This window comes from Lissotriton helveticus, chromosome 3_1 (assembly GCF_964261635.1).
Source record: "Lissotriton helveticus chromosome 3_1, aLisHel1.1, whole genome shotgun sequence".
Lineage (NCBI taxonomy): Eukaryota > Metazoa > Chordata > Amphibia > Caudata > Salamandridae > Lissotriton > Lissotriton helveticus.
This window is the reverse complement of record NC_136061.1, coordinates 1,212,820,913-1,212,834,173: the sequence shown is the minus strand read 5'-3', so window position 1 is coordinate 1,212,834,173 and position 13,261 is coordinate 1,212,820,913.

Here is a 13,261-nt window from a genome sequence, read left to right as displayed (position 1 = left end):
GCGTCTGATTTCTATGTGTGGCTGGAACAGTGTCAATTCATAACCTGTTAAACGTGCAATTGTCAAGTGCTGAATTTGTGTTCGGTTTACAAGAACTTCCACGGAGTGTGGAACTTGTACTGTCAGGGAGTGTCCTAAAACTATGGAATCACTTTGTCTGATAGCTAGTGCTGTGGCTGCAACTGACTTGAGGCACGCAGGCAGAGCCTGGGCTACTGGATCTAATGTGCTTGAAAAATAAGCACAAGGCTTGTATTGTCCTGCTTGATCTTGTGTGAGAACAGATAATGCTGTACCTTCGCGTTCTGTGACGAAAAGTGTAAAAGACTTACTGTAGTTCGGTGTAGCTAGAACTGGGGCTTGACATAGGGCTTTCTTTAACTCATTGAAACTAAGTGTATGTTCAGATGTCCAAGGGAGGACAGTCGATACGGCTGCCTCCTGTGTCGTTAACTGTATCAGTGGCTTGGCTAGAAATGCATACTGAGGAATCCATTGTCTGCAATAAGAAGTAAGGCCAATAAAAGCACGTACCTCCTTCTGGGTCTTGGGCTGAGGAAGACTCGCTATTAACTGGATACGGTCTGGTGTCAACTGCCTACCCCTCTTGGACAGTAAGTGTCCTAAGTAGACCACTTGCTGGACACAGAATTGAAGCTTCGAAGGGGACACCTTGTGTCCCATCTCGGCTAGAAAATACAAGACTGTAAGGGATGCTCGCTCGCAAGCACATTCAGAACGGGCTGTGATCAGGAGATCATCGACATACTGGAGCAGGGCAGTGTCAGTTGGCATGTGAATGTTGTCTAGTTGTCTCTTGAGTGTTTGACTGTAAATACTAGGACTTTCTGTGAAACCTTGAGGAGCACGTGTGAACATATAGCTCCTTCCATTTAAACAAAATCCGAAAAGAAACTGGCTGTCTGGATGAATGGGGACACTGAAGAACGCGTTCTTGAGGTCTATGACTGTAAAAAATGAGGCTTCAGAATCAATGGCTGTCAATAGGGAAGAGATATCTGGGACAACTGGATACTGGGGAATAATACATTTATTAAGCTCTCGGAGATCAATCACTAATCGATATACTGGAGGTGCATTTGGATCAGTACGTTTCATGACTGGAATGATCGGAGAATTACATACATTGGAGTCGGTTTCTACAACTACTCCTTGAGCGATGAGCTCGTCAATAATTTTGGATAAGGCTGCTACAGCCTCAGGTGGCAATCTGTACTGTCTGATTCGTGGTAACACTACACCTGGCTTGAGAGTCACACGATGGGGTGTGATTTGCATATAGCCAACATCAGTTGGACCTTGCGCCCATAGATGCTGCGGAACATTAGACAATCTTGGATCAAAATCTCGTAATACATAGTGACCCTTGAAGTCACGTAGGAACAGTCGTATTCCCTCTGGGGAACAGCATATAACTGCACCTAATTCTTTCAGTGTCTTAATGCCTAATAGATTCTCTGGACATGACTTAGTAAGTAACAGATCAGTAGTGCGGGACAATGGACCTACTTCTAGAGTAACTGGCTTTGATATTTCATTTACAATAGGTTTTCCTGAAAATCCAAGGGAAACATTTCTAGAGCCTGAGAGTGGAGCCCCTGGAACTTCGGCGTGGCTGATGGTGGTCCTACTTGCCCCTGTATCAATCAAAAACTTTCTATCTTTCCCTAATACTTGACTATGAACATAGGGACCTTCTTGATCTACAGGTATCTCGATGAGAGGCAAGCCTACCTCCCTCTCTAGGCTGTTTCATGAATATGGCTGATACTCTGGATACTCAGACTGTGCATACTGGTACATCTGCTGTGTAACATGCTGTGTTGCAGCGATGGGCTGCAGTACAGTAACTGTCTGTTGTGCATTCTGTGGCTGAGAAGTCTGTGAAACTTGCTCTTGTCTAGGCGGACGTGGTCTTTCTTTAGTCTTACCGGTAGCTATGTTGTGTTTCAGAACTGCACACTCGTTTATAAAATGACCTGGCTGTTTACAATAATTGCAGTTTCCTTTAACGGGAGCTGCAGGATGACTGGCTTGATTTGGTCCCCTCTTCTGACTGTCTTGAGGAACAGATTGTGCAACTAGTACTTTCATTTTCGTGTCTTTCATACGTTTTCTCTCGTGATCTTGCTCTTCTCTGATTCTATTCTGGTGATACTGAAGCATCTGTAACATCTGGGACGGGGTACTAGCTTGCCAGGTACTTTCGACTTTCAAAACTCGATTCTTAACTTGTGGACTTGAATTCTCGACTAATTTAGTAACAAAAAGATGAGGGTATGACTCGCTACTTGTCTTGAGGCCACTGTTTATGGTAAAACATTTTTCAAATCTAGAATAATAATCACTAATATCTTCGTCTTGTTTCTGTTTACAGGCTGAGATTGCATCCCAGTCTTCTTTTCTAGTTGTCAATAACCTAGGCAAAACTTGTATTAATAATTCTGGTAATTCTTTACATTTATCTCCAAGACCGGTACCTGGTACTCGTGCCTTGTCTTCAGCTTCTAGGACTGTCCAATCGATCTTTTTCTCTCCCACCTCCCATTCTTTTTCTTTGAGTTTCTCATATACCCCTGCGGGCAACAAGACTTTTAACATTTTAATGATATCTGGATACGTGTATTCTCCCATACGGAGCATGTCTTTTAATTCTCGGTGGAACCCTGCTGGATCTTTATCATGACAGGGAATTAACTTTTTCATCTCTAAGAGTTCCATCTTTGTGATAGGGGTGTAAACAAACACTCGTTGCATTTCACCACCCTCTGTCTTAACTGGATGCACTTCTCGTAACGGATTCTGTCTGTCTATGTAAAAGGGTTTACTTTCTGGGGGTGAGACATGAACAAAATGTGGGTTCAAAAACATACTATATTTGTGGCGCTGTTCTAGAATGACACTAATTAAATCGGTACCTAAACCTTTCCATCTATACTGGAGTAACTCGTTCAGGACATCGTGTAACGGACCTGGATCAGAATGTTGACCCTCATACAATGTAATGAGGTGCTGGATCATATACATACCCACCAGTCGCTGCTCGGCTGGGGGCAATTTCAGAAACATTTGTGCCACTATTTCGTCTGGAAAAGTGGTAGAATCAGTAATCCATCGGACTGCTGATCGGACTAGTTCTTGTTCATGCATAGTACTTAACTCGCTATAACCGATTCGTGATTTCAGAATGTGATCGGTAGCTTGAAATACTTGTTCCAGAGAACCTTGTTCTGGTGCTGGATGATGTAAAACTGACTTGTGTTCTAGGCGCAAATGGCGATCTGGAAATCTAGATTTTCCTACATACGCTATTCTGGCGGAATTCTCGTCCTCTACCTCTTCAGTAGAAGAGTCATTTTCTTTCTCGTTTACTTGTGCTGCTTTACGTTGTTCGTGTAACTTTATTATTTCTTTACGGATTTTCTTGTACATACTCTCTATACTACTGATAGTCTTGTGCTTACCCTCGGCTATATTATCACTCCACCTTGTCAGGATTTTCATTTCGGCCTGATCTTTAGTCGGGGAATCTTGTTCTCTTATTAGACAATTAATCAGAAACTTTAATAACATGAGCTGGATCTCAGCTTTCCTTTGAGACATGGCTTCGCCGATACTTTCTGGATCATCCCCTGTACGGATGAAACGATATATTCTGTCTAGATCTCCTTTCATATCTGGTAGGGTGTCTAAATACCCGGTCACCCGTCTTACACGGATGGAATATATTACTGTACTATCATCACCTGCAACTGGATCATAGCGGCATTCAGTGAGAGCTCGTCGGATGTCTGCAACGGACTTAAATTTAGGCGTACGCTGTAACGCACATTCATGTAACTCGGACAACGTTCTACGTTGGTGCGGTGGCGGGGTACCAGGAGGACCTCCTCCTGCGGCCCCTAAACTAGAGTCGTCAACTGATGCTCTTCGTGCTGGCAAAGTGGGAAATTGAAATGCAGGCTGGACTTGTATGGCGGGCTGGACCGGGGGTACCGTAGCAGGTACTCCGGTGTCTGGAGGAGCGGGAAGTGCCTGATTTACAGGGACTGGCGGAGCAGGAACAGGATTTGCATATTCCGGGACTGTGTCGTCCAAATAGGACGAGATGAAAATATCAGCTGCGGTCGGTTTATGACGTAGCTTGGTCGGAACTAGTGGTGGCGGAGAATTACTGAATGCCTCCGGGGTCGCTTTTGGCAAGCCCTCGGCAAGAAGAGGATACATACCCTTAATAAGGGCATGCCTCTGTCTGTCTGACTGTTCTGTTTTAACTCGTTCACCTATCTCGATTAGTTCCCTTTCTTGGGCTCGTTCCAAGGATTCTCTACTTAGTTCTGACTTTCTGATTTCTTTTTCGGTTCTTTTATGAGATTCTTTGCGCCATAACTCAATGGCATCTTTCTGTGACTGTCTGGCTTTCTTTTTCCATAATGCTTCTTCTACTCTCATGATGCACTCGGCATCCCACGTACCTGATACGGGCCATCTATACTTTTCCTCTAACTGTTTGGTATACTCTACCCATAAATCTAGATACAATATGGCGCTTATGCCATGCTTCTGATACATGAAATGACCTGGACTGTCCCTAGGCGGGACAGGAACTGCTTCTTCTAGCAGACCCTTTCTAGTTTTTAACTGACGTAATCTCGAAAAGAGGGACATTGCAAACTTGAATCTGAACACAATACAATACACGAGGAACAATAACAATTGAGAAAACAATTCAGGCATACCACGACATTGAAAATACATTGAATAACATTATGAAGCAACAGTTCAGACAGAATACTACCTGGAACACTGAGAACAGAAACACATGAATTTCTCGAGAACGGAACAGACTAGAATTACTGGATGCGCTGCTGAAACAGCACGGAACATACCGGTCCCATAAAGGGACGCATCAAGACCCGTATCCACCTAGGTGAACACTTCGTTTCAGATCTGCGTACCCAGACCCATCGGACCAGAGACAATTTAGATTGACCCTGTCTAGATACTACCCCAGCAACGGTACTCACCGGGCAGCAAGAACGGAAGGCCTCGGACTGGACTGGACTGCTTCGACGCCGGACGGACGAACTTCGGACTTCTGTTACGGGTGGGCCTCCGGATACCTCGGACCTTGGACTCTCGGCTTGGGCTCTGGTCGGGACTCGCCGCGTTCCTCCACCGCCTCGTCTGGATGCTGGACCGCCACCTCCGTCTCCTCCGTGGGCCTGAGGGATACTTGAAGCAGAAATATCTGCACGTGCACGGTATGGTTCCGTCACGGCTGCAGAGGGTCAGGGGGCCGGCGTGGCTTCACCGGCGCGTGGGGAAAGGGCAAGTCCCTATTCGGGCGCCATTATGTGGTATATAAATAAATATTACCGGATCTATTTTTGTCTAGGCATAGCAATAACAGATAGCTCAATAAATAAGAGTCAAGATTCGAGGTAGTAGGAGTTTGCAGGTTTATTACAGCATAAAGGACAGGAACAGGACAACCTGCATAGGAATAGGATGGCAGGGCCTGACAGGGGGGTCCCGACAGCTGCCGGGCAGGATCTGGGATGAGCGCGCTAACATTTAATAACAATACACGATCATATATACTAAAACAGTTGCATTACAATACATACGATAGGCGGAGCAGTGGGTGTGGTCAATAGCAGTCGCGAAAGATAAGGGTGAAAGTAGGTGTAACAGAGGCGTGTACATAGACATGTGATGCAAACGTAACAGAATATGTCATGAATGGGGTGGAGACATGGAGGGGGGCTACCTAAGGAGCCGGGACCTCTGACCTAATGGTGCGCGTAAACTGGCAATGACGTGTTACTAGAAGAAGCTGGGGGCTACGAACTCTGTGCTAGGAGCAGAGACTGAAGTCTGGAGAGTCAGGGCGACATGTACCTAAGCAGTATCTAGTATCTGATGTTTAGAGAACATGTTGATAGAATCCAAAAGTTATCGGGGTAAAGGCGAACAGACTCTAAGACTGGAGCATGCATTATTCTACATGTAGTGCGTGATGAAGAATATTAAATGAGCATTAATACAGTATTTCTCCAACATGGAGACGTAAAGGCTAGACTATGATGGTAACTATTGATGCAGTTCAGTAGCTTAGGAATGCAGAGAAGGAGGACTGAACTGATAACTGGAATCATAACATACTCTTGGCAGACTCAGAGGCAGAGCCAGGCTGAACCGGGCACTGCGAGGCAGGAAGTAAGTGAAGGGTCAGGAACACAGGTGGGGGCTGTATCGCTCCTCAGCGAGGCTCAGGAGACAGGAGCTGAATCTGGTGTCCGGGCCCTTTTGAGGCCTAGAAACGGGGACTTTACAATGGAATAACGTGCACACTGAGAAACGTGGCAACGTAGCTTTACATAGGCCTGATATTCGTAGTATTCACGAGAACTGGAAACTGGCATACTAGAGGTGGACACAGCTATAATTGCGTCTTTAATCGAACATGGGGAATACATATGCATATTAATCGTGCACACATAACATATGATGGAGGACGCGTAGGGACACAGAACATGGCAAAATTTACTTTTCCACACTGTGCAGCATAACCACCTCCAAGGCCCTAGAACTGGAATTGGCAACAAAAAAAGAAATAAAACCACTTACCTTGCGCTTGCCGCATTGCTGAGTCTGTGATGCGGTGAGTGCAAGGTGAGTGTTTTTTTATTTTTTTTTATTTTCCTTTCCCTATCCTGTCGTCTGTCCACTTCCCGCCCACCGCCCTGCCCTGCCTCGCCCTCCTCCCCACCACTATTACCTGTGCCGGATGCATCTGCAGGCAGAAACACAACATGGTAAATCAAGAAAATTCCCCCTTTCTAAAAGTGGGATTTTTAAACAGGCAAGTAAAAAAACAACTTTGCTAAAGGATGAATTTTTTTAATTGTGAGTTAAATGACCCCAAACTCCAAATCTCTATTTCTTTCCAGTTGGAAGTTACTCTTGTAAGAGGTTACAAGGCAGCTCTAATGATAACCTATGGGAGAGTTAGTCCTTGCAAAAGTGAAAAACACAGTATTTCACTATCAGGGCATGTAAAACACACCAGTCTAAGACATCGTTGCAAGGCTACTCATGTGGGTGGCACAATCAGTGCGGCAGACCCACTAGTAGTATTAAAATTACAGACCCTGGGTGCATGCAGTGCACTTAACTAGGGAAAATAGGGCGGAGAAAGCAAAACATTTGGAGATCACCCTGCAAAATGGGCCAGGTGCAACAATCTATTTCTCGCCCTCTGCAGCAGCTTTAAGGCATTAATAGATGTGTAACCTGTCCTCTTGATGGAAGTAATTCTCAAACAAATGGCTAAGAACTGCTTTGAGAAAGCACTGTATACAATTGATTTTTTTGTATTGCGTTATGTTTATGACTATTTAGTTACATTGAAGCTGCAGTGAACTTATTTTAATTTCTGTACAAAAAAATCCAGATATCGAGTGAACTATTTCAGACTCTTGCAGTGTATGTGCATTACTTCAGTTGCTTGACTGTGGGACATTTCATAAGGTTATTTTCTTATTGGCCCAAAATTGGTAATTCTGTAAAGAAATCATTTGGGATGAATAGGCTGTTTTAATATTAACATTTTGATGTTTTAACCTGCTTTCTCTATATGAGTTCTTATTCTCTCATATCAAGGTGGCTTTGATTAACCTTTGTTAAAGATGTATGGCTAGAAAAGTTAATACCCCTGTCTTGGTGTAACTTGCAAGTGAGTGGAATAGTATTTTTTTCCATTTGTGCTCATGACTGGGGGTGCAGTCCTTCGTCTTGTCGATCTGCATCCTAGTTTGTCTCTTGAGAGATCTGGTTTCAAGAAGTGATTGCTCGTACAAGAAGCGATTGCCTGTCTGTACCAGTGCGTTTACTGCCATATTGTAGTAATTGCTAATTAATTGTCAGAGAGGTTGTAGTTTCCACTCAAAGCTCTTAACAGGCAATTCTGGAGAATTTTGTGCTCCAGTGCACTGTGAATCTCATTTTAGGATGACACCAACTATTGATTTTGGAATAATTCTAATGCGTCCAGTTTATGAAGAGGTAATTGCCAAGTTGATGTTTATGTTTTTTTCCCTTCATTTGTTTAATCGAGTGCGAAGGTGTGAAGACAGAGGTCTCTTTCAAAGAGCAAGATAATGTTGAGGAACTCCTACTACTTCCCTTAAAAAACACAGAAACGTTAAATAGAGACTTTCCTCCAACAGGGTCAGAAAAATGCACCGTTTCTTTGGACCGAGGAGGAGAGATAATTAGGCCGGCACCATGAGAGTAGGCGTTCAATTATGCTGCCATGCTGCTTAGGGCCACACGCGCCATCTGCTGCCAGATCACTGCCCAGAAGTAAGGATTTATGTTTTAAATCTAATTATCACAGTTTGCTAATTAAGTTATGGGTACATTGTGTATTCTGTAAGACTGCTTATCCCAATCACATAAATATTATCTAATTAAATTGGACACAAGTGAATGCAGGGAATTGTCCTAGACACAACCACTGAGAGAAAGGAGCCAGGACTGCTGTCTAGTGTTTAGGCTGTTGGACACAGCGCTTTTTGCATTGTTATCACCAAACATTTTGCCTTCCTCCATCTATTTGTCTTACCTTTTTGTTGGCTTTAGGACTCTGGGCACTGCTAATCAGTGCTAAAGTGCATGTGCTCTCTCCTCTAAACATGGTATGATTGGTTTGCACCACTTAGGCATATTTGATTTTGATTATAAGTCCCTTGTAAAGTGGTATACGATATGCTCAGGGCCTGTAAATTATGTGCTACTAGTAGGTCTACAGCACTACTTGTGCCACTCACTGAAGTAGTCTTTCAAACTTGTCTCAGGTCTGTCACTGCAGTGTCTGTGTGTGCAGTATACTGCCACTTCAACGTGGCATTTAAAGCTACTTGCCAAGCTTCAAATTCCCCTTTTATTACACATAGGCCACCACTAAGGTATGTCCTAAGTAGCTCCATGGGCAGGGTGCTGTGCCAGTAAAAGGTAGGACATGCACATTTATGTGTGGCATGTCCGGGATGTGACAAACAACCTTTTTTGTTTTTCACTGCTGTGAGGCCTACTTCTCTCATAGGCTAGCATTGGGAATTCCCATATATATTTTTAAGTGGTAATTCCTGATCAGAAAGGAGAAGTGTTGCCTTCTTTGGTATGTTTAGAATAGTGGTCCTAAATACTGCTTACTGGTGTAGTTCAATTTTAAATTACTATTTTTGAAATGCAACTTTTAGAAAGTGGGCTGTTCTCTGTGCTTATGACTCTTTGTGTTTTGCAGCATGACTCCAATACAAATCTGAGCTATGTGTCAGTTACACTTTGAGCATACTTTCCAGATACAAACAACACAGGAAGGGCTGGGTGTACCAGGGGATACATCTGCTTTCATCTACATACTGATGGTCTTCCTGGGCTGGGAGAGGGAGAGGTTATTCACACTTTATATTTGTATAGGCTGTGTCCTACCCTCGCACAATGTACACAAAGGGCTAATGTAGCCCCTACTGACCTCTGGAGCGATGACTGTGTTGAAAAGGATTGTTGCACACTTCTAAGGGTTCCTTTGAAGTCACCCCTTCATCAAAGAGAATTTTTAGTATAAGTACTGGGGCTCTGACCACATGTTTTCAGACACTGCGTGAGATTTGTAACCAGACGCTGCTGGCTCTACATACTGCACGTTGCCAGAGGACTGCTGCGCTAACAGGAGGAACCACCCTGAGGAATTTCTGCTTTGTTGTGCTGGCCTGCTGCCTATTGGGCTGGACCAAGCCTGCAAGGATTGAGTCAATGCCCCCAGAACCAGCTCTGGTGGCACGTTGGCAGCCCATGCTCCTTATCTTTTCCTGCCTGAGTGATCCTCCACCCACACAACTCCAGCGCCCGGGTCAAGAGGGACCACAGTGGCCCGGAGAGGTATTGTTTTGTGGGTAGCCGCACCGCTCCTCAGGAAGGATGAGTACAGAGACCCTTTGGTAATTCTGTGTGCCCGGGACCCAGTGAGGTCTCCCCGCCCTGAGGAGTTTCTGCTTTGTTGTGCTGCCCTGCTGCCTATTGGGCTGGGCCAAGCCTGTGAGGCTTGTGTCAATGTCCCCACCCCCAGATCCAGCACGGGTGACATGCCGGAAGCCCAGGCTCCTCATCTAAGGCCTGCCGGCCCTTTACCTGCCCGAGTGATCTCTGTCCACACAACTCCATCACTCGGGTCAAGAGGGACAACAGTGGGCCCCGAGGTATTGTTTTGTGGACTGCCGCACTGCTCTGCAGGAAGGACGTGAACAGCAACCCTTGTGTAATTCTATAAGCGAGGGACCCAGTGAGGTCTCTCTGATACCCTCGGCAGTGGGTGGGTGCCACCCTTTCCTTCTGCGGGGAGTGTATCTGTGGACACTGCTTCCTTGTTAGGCATTTCAGAGCTTGACTCACCCTGCGTGTTTGCGCAAGTTGATGCCTCCTCGACATTTCTCCTGTGGTGATGGGACTGTGGGAGCATTGTTTTGACCTACACATGAGTGCCCTGTACTGAAGCTTGGGGGACACTTAATGGATTGTGGCATTATGGGGTGAGTCCTTGATGGAGGCCCCTCGGTCAATAACTTGACACCATTAGGGAAACTGCCTGAAATTGTCATAATACATTTAGTAGGTGCACATGTGCTCCTGCACCCAACTAGATCCTATTGCACTCATTTCAGCTAGGCCATATTGATTACTGTAACCCTGCTAATAGGAGGGCGGGTATTTCTGGATCCATGTTTCTTTGCTGTTACTGATGCGCTTATTGTGATATTTAGTGATCCATGTACATCAGGTGACACCTGGTGATTTATGTGTTTTTCTGTAACTAAACTGCTTCAATTCATACCCTGTTTTTATAATGAATGCTGTTTAGATTGCATTGTCCAGGATAACGAGTACTATCTCAGTATTTGCATAATATGTGCAGTATTTATGATTCATGTTGATTTGGTCTTTTTTATATTTTCTATATATATATATATATTTATATATATCCAAGTAAATAGTAACGATCACTCTGCCTCTGAAAGGCCGTGGGCTTCGGTGAGGTAGCGAACCTCCTACACACAATCAATTTTCAGTGAATCCACCAAAGAAAACCGTGCCCAGATCCATTTGCGTGGTTAATCAAATATTTATTTTTTCAATTGCAAAAATGCCCAAGGCATTTCGGAGCAGCCGCTCCTTTCTCACGGGTCAGTGAATGTTTGTAAATCCATAGTACATAAAGTGCTCACATCACATTACAAAAAAACGAGGTAGGACTACTACACCACATATGGGAAAGTGCAAATCGGCAGCCATTTTGGAGTGGTGAACTTTTCTCCATAAGCCTTCACAAAAATATCATTTAAACCAATGAGTGCTCTACATTGCATGTAATACTGTAATATAAATCAATTGGTACACAATTACTGAACAATTTATTTTAGATAATATAAAATAACACAGTAAGAGACATGTTTCTCATTGCTGCTATCAAATACCACCCCAGTGGGCTTACATCCCCTGCAGAAGCATACTCTTATCGTTGCTTTATGAATTAGTGTGATGAGTGTTGCATGTCCGTACTCCTTGTAAGTGATGCATACGTTATAATTCTGCCCCAGTGGGCTTTCTGCAAACCATCACTGATATCTTAAGCTTAAACACTTGTCACACTAAGGTGTGTGCCTCCTGAAGTCTGGTGCATTGAGTTTGGAAGTTGGATTGCGGCCCAAACAGGGTCGTGGAGAGGCCCCCCTCAAATGGAGTGGTGTCCAGCATGTCACTGTACACTTCAAAATGGAACTTTGTGGTTTCTGCAGGAAAGGGACAATTACAGCTCTGCCATAGCCAGCAGTCATCACGGAAACCTACTGAGGTATTTTGAAACTGTACGATGTGGCACTGGCAGCCGCAGTGGTGAAAGAGTAACCTGTGTAATAAACTCCAAATACCAGAATGCACTTGGCAGACACGCCCAGGTGGGCAGACTCTATGAACTGCTATTTAGGAGTTGCGGTATGCTGCCTCCGCATTTGGCAAAACACCTGTGATCAAGAGGGTGTGACACTCGAAACGCGTAAGGACTGATATATTGGCTGATGAATTATGTGTGCATGCTGGATCCATGCAGAGCTGCCTTGCAGAAATAAAGAACTAACACAAGGTGTGTGCCTCCCGAAGTCTGGTGCTGTGTGTTTGGAAGTTCGATTTGCAGCCCAACCAGGGTCGTGGAGTGGCCCCCCCTGAAATGGAGTGGTGTCCAGCGTGTCACTGTACACTGCAAAACGGAACTTTGTGGTTTCTACAGGAAAGGGACCAATACAGCTCTGCCGTAGCCAGCAGTCATCACGGAAACCTACTGAGGTATTTTGAAATTTTAGGATGTGGCACTGGCAGCCTCAGTGGTGAAAGAGTAACCTGTGTAATAAACTCCAAATACCAGGATGCACTTGGCAGACACACCCAGGTGGGCGGACTCAAAAGAGACTTTATTTCGGTTTGATTCAACCATAAAAGTACACATTTCATACTGTACATACATAAAACATTCGTAAAAAATATTTACAAAAAATAAGTTTCCATAACAACATTGGTTCCACTGAACTGTAATTCATTAATATATTGACATTCATTGATCCAGACAAATTCTCAGTCTAGGAGACAATTTTAAAAATTCAATTATTTGAAGGATACTATCGCTGTACAACAATTGTAAATATAAAAAGGCTGGTCGTATCTGATTAAAATTGAGTTTCTTTAAAAGAGCAAGCAGGTAGCGTTTACGCGGATATTCATAAAATCTACATAAAAAGATAAAGTGCATCATATCCAGTGGAGACTTTCCGTCGCAGCCACAGGATGCAGGAAGTTTATTAAAAGCATCTTTTTTTGGTCTTATAAGCAGATGATGGAACAAATTCAATCTAAATCTTGTTAGAAGGAACTTTTCATGAGTACTAAATGTGCCAAGTAGGTAAGGCTCCATTGTCAGGCAGGTTTTAACCATAATATATTTCCTTACACTTCTTTTCTGAAACTCGGCACCCTCCCTTCAGGCCTTCTGACGCAGGAGGAAAGACTGCTTAATTGCTTCAACATCCCCTTTTACAATTTCAGTCGGGCGATCAAATAATTCAGGGCGACCCAGCACACAAAAACTGTTTTTTAAATACTTCAGCCATGGAGTGCCTAGTGCCTT